The following is a 20,868-nucleotide window of genomic DNA, read 5'->3' on the forward strand; positions in this document are numbered from 1 at the left end:
CTCATCTTTTTCTTCTTGTTCAGCAACTACATTATCGCAATGCTCTTTTGAATTGGTTTGGCTATTGATTGAAAACTGGCCATTTTGTTCCTCTGGAATTTGTGCAATTTGTTTGGTCAGTTGTCCCATCTGGATCTTTATGCTCCTAATCATGGCCATGCTATTGTCCTGCGCTTTCACAATATTGTCCTGCGCGCTCACAATCTTTGTCAGAGCGTCTTCAACTTTATTCATTCTTTCAAGCATGGATGGATCCTCAACTTCAGGTGAATTGTTCTGATAAAAACAGTGACCATTAGGATGAACATCTCCACAAAAATCACACCTGATTGACTGACTTTGGCTTTGAGATGAATGAACAACATATAATTGTTGGGGCAATTTAGCCATTTGTGCAGTTAGTTGCTCAATCTGCTGTGTCAGAATCTTATTTTTAGCCAAGAGTGCATCTTCTAACAACCCTTTATTATGAAGATCTTGTCCATCATGTTGGGCTTTATAATCAGTTGATGCCAATGCATCAATAGTTATTGTCGCTTGTTCTACATCAAGGGCCATCATTGTGCCACCAGCTGCAACATCTAGGAGCATCTTTATGTCAAATCTGAGACCATTCAGGAATACGCTCAGTTGAGCAATATCTTCAAACCCATGATTTGGGCATTTTCTCAATATCATCTTAAATCTTTCCCATGTATCACAAAAGACTTCATTTGCTCCTTGTCTGAACATAGAGATTTCAGACTTTGCTTTGATGTAGCGAGAAATTGGAAAAAATCTTTGCAAAAAATTTTCCTCTACATCCTTCCAGCTAGTGAGGCTCTGATTTGGAAGTGATTTGAGCCATTCCTTAGCCTTTCCTGCCAATGAAAAAGAAAACAAGCGCATATAAACATTTTCAAGATCACCTGATTGAAAACCCATTGTTCCTACCAATTCATAAAATGTATCCAAATGTGAATATGGATCCTCATGTTCCATTGCTGTAAATTGATAGGCACTGATGAGAGTGAGAAAATCGGGATTGATTTCCAAGGCCTTGGCAGTAGTAGGTATTGCAATACTAGAAAAATGTCTTGGTCCTTGGTACATGACATAATCTCCAAGTGTCCTCCTAGGAGGTGGTGTTTGTTGTTCTGCCATGTTGCTTTCTTCCTAAAGCATATTAGTGGAGAAAAAAAAAACAGAGTACTTTTTTTTTCTTAAAAAATAAATTAAATTAAATTAAATTAAAAAAAAAATTGAAATAAAAACAAAATACGTAAAATAAATAAAAATAACACAAAAACTAAAATAAAACACTAAAACGACGTTAAGAGAAAAATAACAAATATATTCAAAAAAAAAAATATAGATAAAATAAAAACTAGAAACAGAATAAAAGAAAACAATAAAAAACAAAAAATAACATACTTAAAAATAAAAAATAAATACTAGAAATAAAATAAAATAAAGCTAAAAAAATCCTGAAAACTATAATCGTAAACTAACTAATATTCTAACTAACTTGCTTACGTAGAAATAAAACTTAAGACTAATAATAAAATATAATTAAAACAAATAAATAACAGTTACGTAAATCTAAATCAAACTACGTAAACTAATCCTAAAAAAAACTAAAATAACATATAATAAAACAAAATCAAAATCAAAATAAAATAAAATAAAAATAAACTAAACTAAATTACATAACGTAAAGAAAAGAATATAAAAACAATAACCTTTTTAAAAAAAAACAGTAAATCTATACTAAAATCAAAATCAAATCTAATTTTAATAAAATAAACAAAATCAAAACAAATAATAATAATAAAAAAAAATATTTACAATATTTAGGAAATTATACTCAACAAATCAAATTAAAGTGCACCGCGTTTGTCAAAAGTAATAATTGTCCCTAAGGACGGATATCGATCCCACAAGGAACAGTGAATTATCTTGTACAATAATCGCTAAATATAAAAATAGAACAATTAAAAGAGTTTTGAATTAATTGTGTTGGCACTGATCAATAAGAAAACAAACAAAGAATTAGTTGTTTCAATTGGAAAAATAAGGATTAGTTTCATCTCTCTCACTCTCAAGTATTTTGATTAGCATGTCAATATTAAGTTCTTTTGATTGAAATTGATGCCCGTATAAAAATCATTTATATCGATTCCTCGCATATAAAATCCTTAAGAATGTCCCCTAACTATCGATCCCTCGCATAATTATAAGAACAACTTAGAACGAAGCTCAGACGTTTAATAGCAATTAACATTTTAAGTCTATTCCTAGCACTCAAATATGTTAAGTATTGTTGTTTAGGTCCGAACCCTAAAAATACCTCCCGGTCAGATTTAAGATTCTCAATTTGTCACGGAAAATTAAAAGTAAAACAACAATACCAATAATCAATCAAGAACTGAATATTAATATATAAAATATCACCTCAATACATAAGAGTTTGAGCAGATTACTCCCAATCCCAAAGGGTAGAATTAGCCACGCATACTTCTATCACCTTCCATTCTCCCAATTGGGTTACAATTCACTCTATGGTGTTTTCCTCTCAATCTGGCACACTAAGGTTGAGCCTCTAGCCCTCTATTTATCCTAGTTTTCTAGGGTTAGGTTGTTTCCTATGTCGCGCTAACGGGCTAAATGATAAAACATAAAAAAGGCCCAATCTTTCTTTGCATCTTTTTCCATTCTGGGACCTTCTATCTTTATCTTTTTAGCTCAAATCATTCATCTTTAATCCAAATCTTCAATCTTCCTTAGAAATCTGCAATTAACACCAAATTTGAGAATAAAATACTCTTATTCAAATAAAGATTATAAAAAATGTAAAAAGGTATAAATTCATAAATTAGGAATTATTTTATATGTAAATTAGCAATAAATCCTCATAAGTGCCTATATTTTAATATGAAATATTACTGAAATTAGACACTTATCAGTACCTAAAGTGTGTGACCCTCTTTCACTGGATCAATTCAGGCCTGTATCCCTTGTAGGTATGTTCTATAAGATCGTTACTAAGGTTTTAGCTGGCCGTATGAAGGATGTTCTTCATTTGATTATTGATGAAAACCAATAGGCCTTTTTGAGGAATAGAGGACTGCTAGACAGCGTGCTCGTGGCAAACGAGGTGGTGGAGGAGGTTAGGAGGAATCGAAAGAATGCTCTTTGCTTCAAGGTGGACTACGAGAAGGCTTACGATTCGGTAAGATGGGACTTTTTATTTCATATGTTGCAAAGGCTAGGCTTCCATAGCAAATGGGTGAGGTGGGTTAGAAGATGCTTAGAATCGTCCTCCATCTCAGTTCTTGTTAATGGAAGCCCAACAGAGGAATTCAAACCGTCAAGAGGATTAAGACAGGGTGATCCTATGGCGCCTTTCTTGTTCCTTGTGGTTGCTGAAGGTTTAGCCGGTCTAGTGAGACAAGCGTCTAAGCAAAATATGCTAACAGGTGTAAAGGTGAGAAGGAGGGAAATTACGTGTAGCATGCTTCAATTTGCAGATGACACTCTCTTCTTGTGTGAGGATTCTTTCCGTAATGTATTCACGATAAAGACGATTCTTAGATGCTTCGAACTAGTTTCTGGTCTGAAAATCAACTTCCACAAATCAAAATTGGTTGGGATAAATGTTGATAGGTTTACTCTAGAAACCTATGCCAAGATTCTTAATTGCAATACAATGAGGATACCGTTCAAGTACTTGGGGTTAGAAGTAGGAGGCAATCCAAGGAAGGTACAATTCTGGGAACCGATGGTCAATAAAGTTAGTGCCAGACTTAGTACATGGAAAGGGAGGTGTCTATCCATGGTAGGCAGAATTTGCTTAATAAAATCAGTCTTCACTTCTATTCCACTCTTCTACCTATCCTTCTTTAAAGCCCCAGTCTCGATTTGTGAGAGAATTAGGAATATCCAAAGAAGTTTTTTATGGGCGTGGGGTAGAGATAATAGATCTATACCGTGGGTAAGTTGGGGGAACATTTGTAAACCCCTTGAAGAAGGTGGTCTTGGAATCAAGGATGTCAGGAAGTTTAACTATGCTTTAATGGCGAAATGGAAGTGGAGATTGATGAGTGACGAGAAAGGAAAATGGAAAGATATTCTGGAATCCAAATACTCAGCGATATCTGGTAATGACCATGCACGACCTTGCTACCATTCTTGGTGGTGGAGAGATTTAGAAAAAATATGTAGGGAGGGTAATGGGGAAGGCTGGTTCCAACAAGCTGTTACATGGAATGTCAGATTCGGGGACTTGGTGCGCTTTTGGGAGGATCCGTGGGTTAACAACAAAAGTCTCAAGGAGTTATATCCTAGATTATTCTTTATCTCTCTCAATCAAGCGATGAAGGTGGGTGAGACTAGTTTCTGGGACAGTCATGGGTGGCATTGGCACTTAAACTGGAGAAGGGAAAGATTCCATTGGGAATCCATTTTAGAGGATGAATTATCAGAAGTTTTATCTAGGGGTGTTATGCACAAGGATGCCAAGGATTTTATATCTTAGAATGGCGATCCAAAAGGTTTGTTTTCGGTAAAATCAGCATATGACCTTTTAGCTAACCAAGGAACCAGACCAAGTAATGACGTTTTTAGGACGTTATGGAAGACCAAAGCTTTCCCAAAAGCTCTTGTAACAGCTTGGAGAATCCTCCTGAACAGAATCCCAACTTGTCAGAATCTCATGGTACGAGGGATTATGGTGAATTCTCCATTGTGTGTTTTATGTAACCAATCAGTAGAAATTGCCCAGCATTTGTTCCTGGATTGCACCTTTGCTTATCGTGTCTGGACGTCATGCTCTATATGGATAGGTGTTCTGGGTGCATTCAATAAGGATATATGCAACCATTTTCTGAATTTTCATCTTTCTAACTTGTTCGAAAAGCAGAACCAAGTCTGGAAGGGAGTGTGGGTGGCCATTCTACGTTGTATATGGGAGCACAGGAACAAGGTGATCTTCAGACAAGGGATCCCTGACCATGAGGAAGCCTTTCAAGCAGCTCAACTTATGTCCTGGCTGTGGCTGAAACATAGGGAAGGGTCATTTTCCTATGCTTTCTCTGATTGGATCTTAAATCCAATACAATGCATGTTGTGTGTACGCTGATTATCCTTGGCAGAAGAGGTGGTTTACGAAGGTCTGTTCATGTCAAAAGTAAAACAAGCAGGGTCTCCATGTGGTTTATTGCTAGAGACACGCCATAACTGAATTGGGCTCGTTGGTGACGTGGGTTTCCTATCTGAGCTTCGATGCTGCAAGTACGGTGCTATCATTGGGACGAGCAGGGGAATATGGGCAGGATGCTCTTTATCAGTTTCGGTTGGCTACATTAATTTTATGTGGATCCCGAGTCATGCTAGAGAGAACCAAGAAATGGGTCTGGTTGGACCCGTAACTATCTAGAAATCTTGTGTTGGTTTGACTCTGTTTAGTAGGTGTCTTTGGAGGTTATAAATTGCTTGGTCTTCAAGAGTTGAGCCTGTCGCAGGTAACAGGCCTTTTGTTGGAGCTGGACTTTTTTCTGGATGTTGATAGTGGTTGGAGGAGGTATGGAATAGGGCATGCTTGGCATTGTTGTGATTGGCACTGTTATGAACGAGAACACCTAAGTTGTGAATGGCACTGTTGGAACCCCTGATCGGGCATTGTTAATGCAGTTTTTATATGATGTTGTCTTAAAGGATAGGATCAACTGTTTGTTCTCTTGAGCAGATGTGGGTGGTGCCTGGGAAGGATGGAATGTAAAAGTTGTTTGTTGAGCTGTTCACGTGAGCTAATTATGCTTTGCAGGGACCAATCTTTTTTATGCTTTGTGGAGGAAATGGACCCTGCACCACGTATTCTGCTATAAACCCAAGCTTTATTGAATAGATTAGGCATGCAGCATCTTTATTTTATCTTATTTTATTCTCTTTTTGTAATTGTTGTTTAGACTTGTTGTTGCTGATTCTGGATAAGGGTTGGGACACCCCTAAAGTGTCCCTTTTATTTAATTCTTTGCTGATAAAAAAAAAAATTCATTATACATAATATGACGTAAATTAATTGGTTGAGAATGTTAATGTGATATCATCAATTATGGTTGATGAATAATGCATGAAGTTAATATGTATTGCATAAAAAATGTTGCAATATTTTTTTAGTAATAATCATAATGATATTATTGAGATAAAGATATATCTTATAACTAATAACCAGGGAGATAGTATGATGGAGCACTTAAGTTTAAAGTGCATCGGGTACTGTTGATAGGAGTAGTTTCTATAAATATGATGACCTCATATTTATTTATTCCTACTTTTACCAATAAAAGAAAGGAAGGTAGTATTGTTATATTGTATGGCTATTAAATTAGGGAATTTAAATAAATATATCAAACGATAATAGTAAATGGAAACCTTTTGGCATAAGTTAATATGAAGATGTAATAGGGTTCAAATATTCATAAAATACATCACATTTATTTATTCTTTCTTTTACCAAATAAAAAAAGAGAGATAGTATTGTTATATTGTATGACTATTAAATTAGGGAATTTAAATAAATATATCATACTATAATAGTTAATGGAAACCTTTTTACAGTAAGTTAATACGAAGATGTGTAAAAAATTATGTTATTAAAAAAAGTTATCTAAAATTTATACTAAATTTTGATAAATTGTGTCTGACTACATATTATAATATATTATGATTATATTAGTCGTCCAGTCATATGTTTTTCATCTGTGTGGGATGGTGGAAGAGTTGTCCAGTCATCTGTTTTCGTCTGTGACTTCGCTTGGTGTGTCTGGTGTCTTTGTTTTAAGTGGCTAGGCGTGTCCTTCGTTATTCATAAGGATCCTTTGGCAAACTTTTTACAGTTTAGGTTAAGTCAGGCTTCAGATTCGGTTAATGACGTTTGGGGTGCAATTTGGGTTGGAGTGTGAGTGGTATTTGGAATCATAGGAACTGTGTGTCCTTCGATATGGGGGTGGTAGATGCGCTCGAAGTATTCGCCTTAGTACAGGTAAAGGTTTGGTCGTGGATTTACGCAAAGTCCCGTTGTGCTTTCTTCGGGTACTCTAATTGGGTTTTGAACCCAGTGGATTGTATGAGGATGGTAATTTAATGTTTTCCTGTGGTTAGTTTGATTGTTCCTTAGATAATCAGATAGGTGTTTCGTGGTAGAAGTATGGTAAGGTGTTTTGCTCTTTATGTATAAGGGTTGAACACACCTCTGAAGTGGTTCCCATTTATTTATTTTTTATTGTTAATAAAAAAAAACAACAGTTTTTTAATTTGAATTTAGTACTGCTATTCCAAAAAACAATGAATGTTATATAAGTTGTTAATGATATATATATATATATATATATATATATATATATATATATATTACTCTTCTATTTTTATTTATTTATGATTGTCCTATAATCATATTTTAGCACATAAACAAATAATTGTATAGAAAATAACTAAAAAAGTTTGTAGAATTTTTAAAATTTATATTATGTTGAAGTTATATTTATTCTTATTTTAAATTATATGTTATATGAGACTTTTTATAGTAATATGAAATGTTTTATTTATTTAAAAGCAAAAATGCAGGTGTTACTATTAAAAATAAAAAATAGAAAAAATATATCCAGCGGAAACGAATCTTTTCATTTTTTAAAAATACGGTCAATTTACCACTAATTATATATCTTCGTTATATTATTTTTTTTAAAATTAAAAAATTGAATAAATCCTTTTAAACTTTTAAAATTGTAAATATATTTTTTTTTATTTTGATCCTTAAATATATTATTTATTAACATCATTTATAGTCTCTGAACAACTAAGGACAAAAAATGGAAAATTATTAACTTTAAAATTATAAAAAAATTAAAATCAAATTATTTTAAAGACTAACATGATAATGGGATAGAATTTGAAAGACTCAATTAATTACTTATTTTATTTTTCTTAAATAAAATTTCAGTCTTCCTATTTTTCTAAATATTGAATTTTAGTAATTTCATAAACTATAATATCTTTGATAAAAAAATATTTTTAGTATAGTTTTAAAAAAAAATAATGTTTTATCTTTGATAAATTTCGCTTAGTTTATTTATTTTATCTTATTCATTTAAAATACTAAAATGACTTAATTAATGAAATTTTTTTAAAACATATTTTCAACGTTGACTATTAAACTAAAAGCATAGATTTTGAAAATAAAAATAAAAATTTTATTTTAAAATAAAAATTTAAATTAGGGATTGTAAACATTGAACAAAACTAGATTTGTGCCTTTATTATTTTCTTATAAATATCTTACATCATGAAGTAAGGCAAATTTTCTTCAAGTCTTAAGGAGGCATGATTATAGCCCTATTGAACACCGAAATTACTAGCATGAGTATGATAACATAGCTGGACCAACTTCTCGACTTTTGAAAAAAAATAATGAAAATTAATTTATAGATAAATTAGAAATTAAAAAAATAGATTTTTTTTTTTAAATCTCTTAAGAATTAATTTATATATAAAATAATTTTAATTTAAAAATAATAATTTTAATATCTTTTCCACCATATCTCCTTTTCAACGTTGCATTAACACCACATATACTATAGCCTTCCATTCGAAATCATATTATAGTACATATACATGTTTTAATTTACACAATGGACTCCCACACAATGAACACTCTTCCAACATTCCTTTTATCATCTACAAAACCATCAATACAATAATTTGAAGGCGATTAGTTTCTGTTGAAATAAATTTCAAAAAGTTATAATATAATAAAAAAAGGTAATGACAAATTATTACTTTTCTTTACTAGACTAAAATTAGGGTTTACAAAACCTTGGTTTAATTTATCACTAAAAAATTATTAAATAAAAATTAATTTTAGAAGCAGAAAATAATTAGTCACTATATTGACTAAATTAGATAAATTTTAGAGATTAAAAAAATTATTAGTATTTAAAATAATTTATATTATAAAATTTATAAACTAATTTTTAAATTAGTATATAATTAACTACCAAAGTTTTAGCTATCAATTCATTTAGATTTTAGAGTTGGTAGCTAAAACCTTGATAGCTAATTAGATATCAAATTAGAAACTAATTTACAAATTTTATTAATATTAAAAACTATTTTAATTATTACTATTTTTTTAATTTTTTAAATAATATCTAATTTAATTAATATAATGATTATTTTTTTATTTTTAAAATTAATTTTTATTTAATAATTTTATTGTGGTATTCTCGTAAAGCTTTTATTAAATAGAATGGTAGCTCAATATGCAAGCTACGGTGGTTAATTAATCAATACAAACTACAAAGTTAAAAATTAGAGTTGTAGAGAAGGATAAGAAATAAAGAAAGAGAGAAAGCAAAAACTTTATAGCCTTTGATCACTTTCTCTATTCCCATGGGCAAAGATAGCCTTTCCCTTTACCATCACATTCACACCTCTCTCTCTCACACACACACAACATTGCTTGTGATTACCATCTCGAATCTCTTCTTTTTTTTTTCTTTAATTTTTCCTACACCCTCCATCAAACAAAAATAAGCACGATTAAAAAGTACAATAGCTAAACTTAACACACTTTGCATACATTTGGCTTTTGTATCCTAAAAGAAGTTATTACCATTTGCAAAGACTACTAATTTTTTTATTTTTGTGTACATCAAGCTTTCCCAATCCACACCTACAACCATTTGAAGCTAAATTCAATCAAGTATGATAATATATGTTTGGTATCAATTCTTCAAAATATGTATTAGTATTTAACTCTAGGTTTAGATATCTTTGGAAAAAAATATATATTTCATCAACACCAATTTATTTACTCTCTAAGAAGAGGGAAAAAAAACTTATGTAATGGATACATTAAACAAAATTATTTCATCAATTTTAAAACTATAATTATTTTAGAAATTTGATGTTGTTTTACAAGTTCATGCAGTTGTGTCAGACAAAAAAAAAAATTTGTGCATCTATCTTACCTTGCTTAAAAATGATCTAATTCCTATTATTCTAAATTATCCATACATCCCTGTCCACACTCTTTTCCATACTCTATTTTGTTTTCCAATAAAATCCATTAAATGAAATTGTTGAAACATATTTTCATGATGAACAGATTGCATTCTAACACAAGTATCACACATTATCCAAATGCTATGTGACAACTTGCAACCTATAAACAAATGTGTTGCTATTTCATGTTCAAGCTAGCACAAATCACATAAAGAGTTAGTTAGCATTATCTCCTATAAGTGAGGTTGACTTTGGTTGGTACTTTATCCTTAAGTACTCTCCAAACTACATGTTGGGTTGTTGGGGAGACACTTAAATTCCATAAATATGTATGCTAGTTTCTCCTATTCTATTCCTCCCTTTCCAAGTCGGAATGTAGGTAACTATAAGCAGACATAACAATATATTATAGGTGGTTTTCTCCCCCAACACCCACAGGTCGTCTTGTTCCTTATTTAGAGCTATAGATCGCAACAATTGCATTAGTTCAGTTTCTTGCAAAGCTTCCCAGGCAAATATGTTTAGTCTCCAAATTAAATTTCACTCCCATATTTGTCCATTCAATCCCACCATCTCTCTAGTTGTTCTCTACTTACCCTCATATATTCCATATATTCTAAGAAATATATTTTTCAGTGGTACCTCTTACCCTCATACATCCTCCCAAAATTTCATTTTATTTCCTCTACTTAAGTTCCATTTTACTCTCCTGATGTTCTCCACACACATTCTTGATGTTCTCCACACACATTCCTCAAATCTCTACCAAATTGACTCCTCTCTTACCCTTCTGACATCCAATGTGCTCCATGAGCCATACTTAGACTGCAAAACCTCTTTCCATAGGTCTTGACAATCCATTCCTAACTCCACTTTCATTTAGCTAAAAGAGAGATAATAAATTTAATTATATCCCTAATTCCTAGACCTCCTTACTCCTTTGGCCTAACTAGGTCGTCCCATTTAATCCAAGTTATTTTTTATTCATTGGAACCCCACCCATAATAATTTCTTTTGTATTTTTTTATCACTTTTTTAATACATTAACAGCATTGTGGAAAAAAACATCTACTTAACCCGTTCATTTTAATAATATAATAATATATATTAATACTTTAAGTAAAAAATAAAAATATTATTAAAATATTAATATATTTAGTTATCAAATGTTTTTTTTTTCTCTATTAAGAGGTGTCTTTTATGCTCACTTTCTCATGAACTATCATGTTTCCTTTAAAGTTTGGGAGTTTCAACGAGAGCCCTCAAACATGTGCATAACATTTCTCTTCAACGAAAACAACACACTTGCATCCAATGACATCATTTGATAAATACTGAGCAGATCATCATTTATCTTGTCATTTACATCATCTAACCCTAAAAACTAAAAATAACATTTCACAAAAATAAATAACAAACTAATTTTTTTAATTTGAGGACGAAAAGAAATATTATCCCAACTTAAAGGATTAAAAGCATTAATCCAAAAATATTTTTTATATAAGTTTGCAAAGCAATCGCTAAGCTTTGGATTAAAAACAATTATAAAAAATTTAGTTGTGCTTAATTTTTTTCATGTAAAGTAATGAATGATATAATAAAAACTTATTTATTGGTGTTGGAAAATATTTGAAAACACTTAAATAAATTTCAAACCATTATTGAACAAGGTTTTTTTTAATAAAAGAAATGCAAAGGTATCACTATACAGACTAAAACCTAGCTAGTTGTTAAGCATCACTTATTACTAAAAATGGAATTCTTGTCACTAAGAAAACAAAATAAAGTGTGCATAATTTATCTGAATATTATTTTCTAACTTTGATCCAACCACCATCATTAAACATTGTTGGTTCAGTTTATTCCAAGATAGTATCTTTATCTAATTTCATCTCAATGTAATGGAACTTGAAAGAATATGACAACAATGAAGATGTTATTGGATAAATATCTCATGCATCAACTAGACCATCCAAGTATACAAAATCTTGGATTCAACATTCTAGATTTTTTGTATCAAAGAATAAAAGTGAAAAGGGTGAGAGAAATGCCTTTAAGAAAGCTCTCAAGTTGCTTATGAAGATGACTAGGACAAAGCAAGCTAGAAGGGGAGTTTGAACAAGAAAAGCATCAATGTGCCCTTCATTTTTTCCAATGTAAATAGGTTTTCTAATGTAAAGAGTTTGAACATTAAAAGCATCGAAATGCCCCTCATCACTATGCTTAGTCTTTAAACATTGATGGAATCGTGTTGAAGATGGCCAACAAGATCAATTCTAAATATTGCTAAATTGCTTATATACCTTTAACACATTGTTTATGTCACCATAGACCATCACCACTTTCACAAACTTCTTTTTTTATGTGTAGAAATAACCAAGAAAATACATAAATATTAACAAACTCATAATTTACTATGGGCATGTTTAAAAAATTTGTAAAAAATTCTACACGGGTAAAAAAATAAATTAGTTTTTTTCTGAATTAAAATTAGTTTTTATATATACATATATTAAAAATTAAATTTTAAGGAAGATAATAGGAAATCATTTCTACAGATTATTTCAGCTACATTTAGTTTTATAGAAAAATCGGTGTCCTTTTTTTTCAGTCTAAAAATGATTATGTAGAGATTTTTAAAAAAAGAAATATGATGTATATGTGTGCATATATAATATTAATTATAAATTTTACGAGCAACAGATATATTTTTCCGATTTCGTGATTTTTGTTCCAACAATTTTTGCTATTTATTTTGCCTTTATTTTTAAAATTTCACAAATGTTACAATATGTCAATTGAATGCTTATTATCGTGAGTTACTAAAATAATGATGTAACAATTTGATTGATAATATACTAGAATAATGATCTAACAAAATGAAGAAAAAAAAAAGTACTAGAGTGATTAGGAAATCTAGCTTAGAAAGAGAGAATATAAAATCTAATTTATGTTTTCAACAAATAATTATAAAATAAGAAAAATAAAATAAATCAAGCATTTAAATATATCGAACTTTTTATATAAATCAATATTATTTTGTAAACATTAGTTATTTCCAGAAGTTCTAATCTCTAACTTCTTCATAAATGTTGTCTATATAAACATTACATTTAGATTTGTTTGGTGTTAGGTTTAGTTTGTAAATACATTTTTCATTTGTTTCTTTTAAGGGTTCGAACATCCCGTTTCAATTATTTTATATAATTCTTTGTTGAAAAGAAAATAAATTATATTTAGATTTATTTTTTTAATAAATAGTTAACAGAGTTAGATAATCTTATATTAGAAATGTCTTAAAACTAAATTACAATAAAAAAAAAACTCTTCAAATTAACTAAAATTACGTCCTCTAATGTTGGCAAAAGTTATGATAACTTGTATCTCTTAAGAAATTATGTTGAATTATATATTTTTTTTTAAATTATATGTTAGTTTTACTTTATTTTGAACTTATTTTAGAATAATTTAACATATAATATAAGATTACAATGCAAAACATGAAAAATATAATAATTAAAATTTAAAATATAATTAATATGTAAATAAATAATAATATGAATTTAAAATAATCTAGAAAACTAAAAATATATACACTTAAATAATTAACAAAGTTCTCAAATGAAAAAAAAAAACTTACCAATAGAATTAATGTAATATTCTTATATTTCATATTTTCATCTAGATCTATTAGTTTCATTGTGGAAAAAATTTACCAATATAGAATTAATGTAATATCCTCATGTTTCATATTTTTATCCAAATCTATTAGTTCCATCATAATTATGTTAATCTTGATGTTACTTCAACAACAATTTTTCCTTCATAGGAAACCTAAATAGTCATTGTGAATAACTTGCTATAGATGAATTATATCATAATAAGTTTCTTCAATGTTAACCACAACCCAAAAGTATTTTTTCTTTTTCTTTAACCTAATGAAGAATTTCATCTAAAAGTGATAAAAGGAATAGGAAAAGAGTCTTCTTTTGAACCATTAGAACATATTCTTCTAAAAGTGATGTTCTACTATAGAAAAGTGTCCAAATAACACATTCTTTTAACATAACATTTTGTTGATACCCTAAACTGTGTAAGACCTATAGACGATCTGTTGAGACATTAAACCATCTATAACTATTATTGTCTATACACTTCTTAATATTAATCATATTAAATATTTTTTAGAACTTTTTTTTTATTATTTTCTTACCATGAGAAAATAAACAAAGGATAGTAATAGTAATTTTGATCAAGGATGAACCACCAAAATGTGGAATGAATTTATACTAATTTGTTGAGTATCACTTGATGAAGAAGCTCATGAACATATAACATTAAAACATGTCAACAAAAGATAATCAATTGGGTACAAATTAATACAAAAAGAAAGACAAAAATATAAGAGAAAATATAATTATTTATTATATTCTTGATGAAAAATTACAAGAACCCAGCATTGAAATAAAATAGTTGCATAACACACTCTCAAACAAGAAAGAACAAATTACAGGGATAACTAATTATTTTCTAAAAACACACATCAACATCAACTTGCTAGTTAGTTAAACTCATACATATATAAAGTAGTAGCATCGTGTACCTAACTCATAATAAAATAATAAAAAATATAACTAACTAATTGCAACATCTGACTTCAGCTAGAGATAGACATTGACGCTTCAAAAACCCTATATCATCATGGGACAATACACCCAAAAGCATCAACCAAAGGTTATAAGACTAGACGCTGCATCAAAGAAAGAAGAAATAAAGCAAAACTCATAATACGTATTGATAAAAAAATAGAGATTTAAAAAATAGAAAATAAAATTATTTGTGTGTGTATATATATACTGAAAACTTACAAACTAAGAATTTATTGGTGGTGATTGCAAATTTTTTCTTTTTCAAAAATATTGTATGTTTTGAAAAAAAAAATAAAGTTGAAGCAGTTTTAACTCAATTTTAAAGCACTGTTTTTCACATTATCTTAAAAATGATTTATAAATTAATTTCATTATAATTAATAATATTATTCTCTATATTTTTTTGTCAAATAGCAATTTAGCATCACTACATCATGTTAAAAGCATAAAAATAAAATCGAAACAAATATGAATTGGCTTACTAATCAATAAATTACAAAAACCTATATTTAAGAAAAAAACAAATATATTTCTGAAAAATATTTCTGAAAAAACCTATCATAATAATATATAAAAAAATCAAATCTGATATTAATGCTTAAATTAGCTAAAATATCAACGCCTTTGTTTCTTTCTTTAAAAATATAAAAAAATATTAATATTTTGGACACAGTCACCGCAAGTAAACATATCTTTAAATTAGCTTTAACATGAAAAAAAAACTATTTTATTTTAAAGCTAATAATTAAAAAAAAATCCTAAGCTAAAATATAATATTTTAAAGGCGAATTCCAATTATAGGTTTTAATTAATAATTTTTAAACTTAGAATTTTTTCATCCCAAACGTGTCCTAACTTATTGGCTTTTAGCTTTCAATTCAGAAATAGCTAATAACTAGCTTTCAGATATTTTCACTAATCATAGCCTTTTGCTTTTTGAAAATTAATAGTAATATATATTAAGAAGTTTTGATAACACTTTTTGTAGGCTTTTGATGTTTCCATTCTGAAGAGGACAAGGTTGGGAAGAGGTGTTTAACCATGTCGTTACAAAAATGTCTTAACATGTTGAAAAAAAAAGCCCTTATCCTATCCTACTCATGCATAAAGCTGAATTAGGAGTCAATGGGGGCATTGGCATGAGGGCTAGGAAACTCATGTAGAATTGTTTGAAAGCTAGGGGAAAATGTTTGGGTCACTCATGCATGTGGTTCCCCATCTTTGAAACCCTCTCAAATGACAAATTTAGTGAAATCAATTATTGTGCGTGTGGATGTGATCCATAATACGCCAATTCACATTCAATGCCCTTCATCATACCAACCAATTCTAGTCACGTGATTATTTTCCATAAGGTCACAACCCTTGTTGCATCCACTAATCAAGTTGAGCATTATATATTTACATCTAACTTATTGGATACACTAAGAATAATTTTTTTTTTAAAAGGAGTGATTCATCATATCACATGTCAAAGTTTGGTATGATCAATTCGTGAGTTTCTCGTTCTCTGAATAGTATCTTACCCTTAGTATGTATGTATTCAGTTTAATGTTGGTATATTATTTTATTTTACAGTTATTAGTATTGGAAAAAGAAGTAGAGGATTAGTCTATGAGTTTTAGATATGAAGGTGGAAATAAACTTTTATCTTTTATTATCTATATGAGTCTTGAATCACTCCTTAAGTGGGCCGATAAAAAAAACATCAAACTTCTTTTAAGAAAACATAATATTACAAAGTGAATTTTAAGCCTAACTCAACCCCATAAAATTAGCTTATGAGGTGAGGTTTGCACCCACTTATATACAATGAAATGTTCTAATCTCTAGTTGATGTAGGATCTCCAACACACCCCTCACACCGAGAGTGACAGCTCGTGCATGGGATAACATATTATGGATGGTCTGATAATGACCCGATAGCGGATGACCTGATAAGCCTAACAAACATTCGTTAGGATAGACTCAAAAATGACTCTGATACCATATTACGAAATGGACATTAATCCTAACTCAACCCCTGATCCAGTTTTATGGGATTGAGTTAGGCTTAAAATCCACTTCATAATACATAAAATTGTAAAATAAGTGACGTTGGAAAGACAGTTTTGTTTAATATACTCTGGAGAATGAATGTATTACTGTTTGCACAATATTTTATATGGAAAGTCATGTTAAACAAAGTGGCAATAACGAAAAACTTAACACATATAAGAGTACATGCATGAATGGAGTATAAAAACCAAAAGTCAAATTTTTATTTTCGTATTCGTAATTATGCCAAATCAATGTAACCATAATCTATCAGGAAATGAATATAAACTGAAAGAATATATATAAGCTTTACTTGTTAAGGATAGAATATGGTTGGGTTCAAATTGGTTTGGCGATGATCCTGAAACTAGAAAAGATAGATAAATACTCTGTTAGCAATACAGGGAGAATTAACCATACTAAAATGTTAATAGTCCAAAGTTGCTTTCTTGCATGTATATGTCCAAGTGAAAATAATATACAAGCATTAAGGGGAGAGGGGAGAGTAAGATGTGAGCTGCAATCCGGTTTGGAGGGAACATCATAAGACGATATATAATAGAGCAATGCAGAAACAATAATATATGTTGTACAAAATGTCGCACAACAACTTCAATTTTTCAAGACAATAAAATTTATTTATATTAGTGAAAAAATTGTCATTTACATATAGTTTTTTGCATCAAACTTCTCTGGTCACAACGTAAAAAACTGCAGTATGTCTTTTTGGTTGGAAAGTTTGTGTTGAGAATGTTCATAACTTTGCCTCTTTAGCCAATTTGTTGGTTTTTCAAACTGTTTGTGGGTTAGGTGATTCTCCTTGTGAAGGTTTTGGGTTATAAAGCGTTTTGAAATCACATTTTTCAATAATTTAGTTTTGTAATAGGGTTGGAGAATCCCTAGTACTTTTATTTATATTATACTTTATAATTTGATAAAAAAAAATAACATAACTTTCTACTTTTTTTAAAATTGATATCGTAATTATTTTTGGGAAATATTAATCATGACAATGCATAAATGTATCTCTTGAATTATTGTTGATTATTTGATATTGAAAACATGTTATATTATTTAGATGTATAAATTTTAAATTTTAAATATTAAAATTAATTTATCAGTATTCATGAATGCTTATTATATTTTTAAAATTAAAATTAAAAACTTAGAAATAAAAAAAGATAAGGATTAATTAATTATTTTAGTCCCTCAAATGATTTAATTATTAAATCATTAGTTTGTTTATAATTTTAAATAATAAAGTATAGGTAATTTATTTTAAGAAAATTATATTTAAAAATTTAAATTGTTCATAGAAATAAGTTGTATTGCAATATGTTTAGGTGATATTATAGTATAGTTTCATATGATATATCATTATCCCTTAAAATTAATATTATATTTATGATTTGTTAATCAACATGTGTATATTTTTAGAAAAATATCTTATTTAAATTTGTATATTTATGAGTTAAATTTTTTAAAATATATTTAGAGATGTAATTTACTGAAATGTTATTTATAACAATAAAGTGGGAAGTATTTTTTTTTCGCACTAAAGAAAACTTAGTCAGAAAATGAAAAATTTGTTACAAGATAAATTTGTACATTTTTCATTGCAAATGTAAGTGTATTTCAACTAACATGTGTCTTTGCCTAACTTGTTACAAGGATAAATTTGTACATTTTTCATTGCAAATGTAAGTGTATTTCAACTAACATGTGTCTTTGCCTTAATTAGAGTTGTGACTGCTATAAACATTTTTAAGTGGAAGGAGCATAACAATGTCACTACAATTCATCTAGTTTAAGGTTAGATATTTTTTAATACATATAATAAAAATCGTTCGGATGTGGCTAGTATATTAGACAAGAGTCATTATTTAAGTGTGTATTATTGACTTCTCAAGAGAGGTAACATATTTAAATATAAGATTATTTCTATTTTACCTTTTTAATCTTGACATAATGAAATATTTCAAGTCTTTAACAATTAATCTTCATTATCTAGGATGATATCCAAGAGTTAAGAGAACAATCAACTATTTTCCTTCTCCGGTATAAATAGTATACCTTTTCTTTCATAAAATTTCTATATTATAAAACATGACTTTGTATAGATTTTTTAGTTGAAATGTTTAATTATTGTTATTAAAAATTTTGTATTTCAAATTGTAATAAAAAAATTACATAGGACAATACATTATCTAACATAAATCTTACTCTTTTAAACTTATTTTTTTATTATAACTTTATTTATGATCTGATTTAAAAAAAAAAAAGTTTTTACATAGAAGATTTCATCCGACAATCACATCCACGTAAAACTAATAACAAACATAAAACAAACATATTATGAGATAAAAAAATTTCAAATATATTGTCGGAAAGATGGGATTGCTATGGTCAATCACCGCATTCGAGGTATTGTCCGCTTTAGAGGTCGGTGCTCCGTCACGGTTTTGTCCTTAAAAGGCACCTCGGTGGATTGAGGGAGGAGGGAGTATATAAACTGCTTTTGGCCTTAATCCCTGAGCGATGTGAGACTATATTGGCATACGGGAACAAGTCCCTCAGTCGAGGTTTAAGGAAAGTGAATTCCCCCTAGTTGAGGGGCTAAGGAGTCTCTTCGGCCCCACGGTGGACGCCAATTGTACCTATATGGATGACAGGTCTAGGTAATGCTTTTCCACTGGTACACAATTCGATGTCGTGCTGGTAGTCTCCTGATCCTTTGAAGTTTTCCCTCTCGTTATGAGTGTGCTCTGCCGGTCAAGGATACTTGCGATTGCACTCCAACGCTCAAGTCCGTGCTAATGTTTTGTTCTGTTCTCTTATGATCATTTTCCTCCCTTAGGATATATCATATATATATATATATATATATATATATATATATATATATATATATATATGATATATCGTAATTATATGAAGATCGAAGAAACCCCACCAGCATGTCATTAGGTCTATGGAGATCAAGGATTTGCCCCCATAGGAGGAATCGGGGTCACATGTCATCCAATATTTGGTTTTCTCTTGTTGATGAGTCCGTAGACAGTATGTATGATAAGCACATATCCATGACCCAGTGTGCACCCTATTTTGAAGAAAAAGAAGAGGTTGATACAGAAAGATCCTTGATTTGGTCTGTGAATTGATGTACAAGGTGTGTGATGGCCAATTTGAATTGTAGTGAAGGTGTTGCAAAAATGGTCCAAAGAAGGCGAGCTGAGGCTGGCTTCCACCAACAATTAGACAATGATCTTATGTACTTTCAACGTCTGATGGGAATGGATCTTCAGGAGTATTTAATATTTGGTAGGGTCTCACTGCTCAAGATAGACGCATAGTGGGGTGCCCAAACAATGGTGGAGTCAAAGATGGAGAAATTTTATGGACTTCATTATTCAACACAGATAATTTATTAACAAATATTTTTTGTGACTTTGCATTTGTGTGGCAAAAGGAAAACATTGTTGTTTCTCAGCATCAGACCCACACAACCTCAATCATTTCTTTCAGGTTCTCCTCATAGAAATTGCCAAGAAATATCAACAAGAGGCCATTCCAGACATCAATAAATTTAATGCCACTAGCAAAAACTAAATGAAAAGGTTAGAAGAGTATAAGGGAGAAGAAAAATGGTTTCATTGAATTAAGTTTTACAAATCTAATATAAACTTATACAAATACAAATAATTACTAAAAGAAAATTATTAAATATAAATTAATTTTAAATACTAAAATAATTAGTTATTATACTAAAACGATTATTGATATTTAAAGTAATTTCTATTATTAATAAAAATTTATAAACAAGTTTATAAATTGATATCTAACCATTAGCTACCATGGTTTTAGCTACTAACTACATTTTATTCTATATTATAATTTTTATTAATCTTTAAGAGGCTAATTTAGAATCTAAAATATTAGTAGTTAAAAACTAATTTAGATATCAACTTAGAAACCATTTTATAAATTTTTATTAATAATAAAAATCACTTTACATATATCAATCATTTTTTAGTTTCTAAAATAATATCTAATTCCGTCAATATAATGATTCATTATATTTTGTCTTTAAATTTAATTATTATTTAATAAAAAAATTTAGCAAATTGTATTTATAAAATTG

The 20,868-nt window shown here is 29.3% G+C and overlaps 1 pseudogene; it reads left to right on the forward strand.

The window, feature by feature from the left end:
* Positions 1-646: 646 nt before the first annotated feature.
* LOC137816798 (small nucleolar RNA R71) lies at positions 647-752 on the forward strand (annotated as a pseudogene).
* The last annotated feature ends 20,116 nt before the right edge of the window (positions 753-20,868 follow it).

The sequence above is a fragment of the Phaseolus vulgaris genome, chromosome 1, assembly GCF_051622355.1.
Source record: "Phaseolus vulgaris cultivar YP4 chromosome 1, ASM5162235v1, whole genome shotgun sequence".
NCBI classification, from domain to species: domain Eukaryota; kingdom Viridiplantae; phylum Streptophyta; class Magnoliopsida; order Fabales; family Fabaceae; genus Phaseolus; species Phaseolus vulgaris.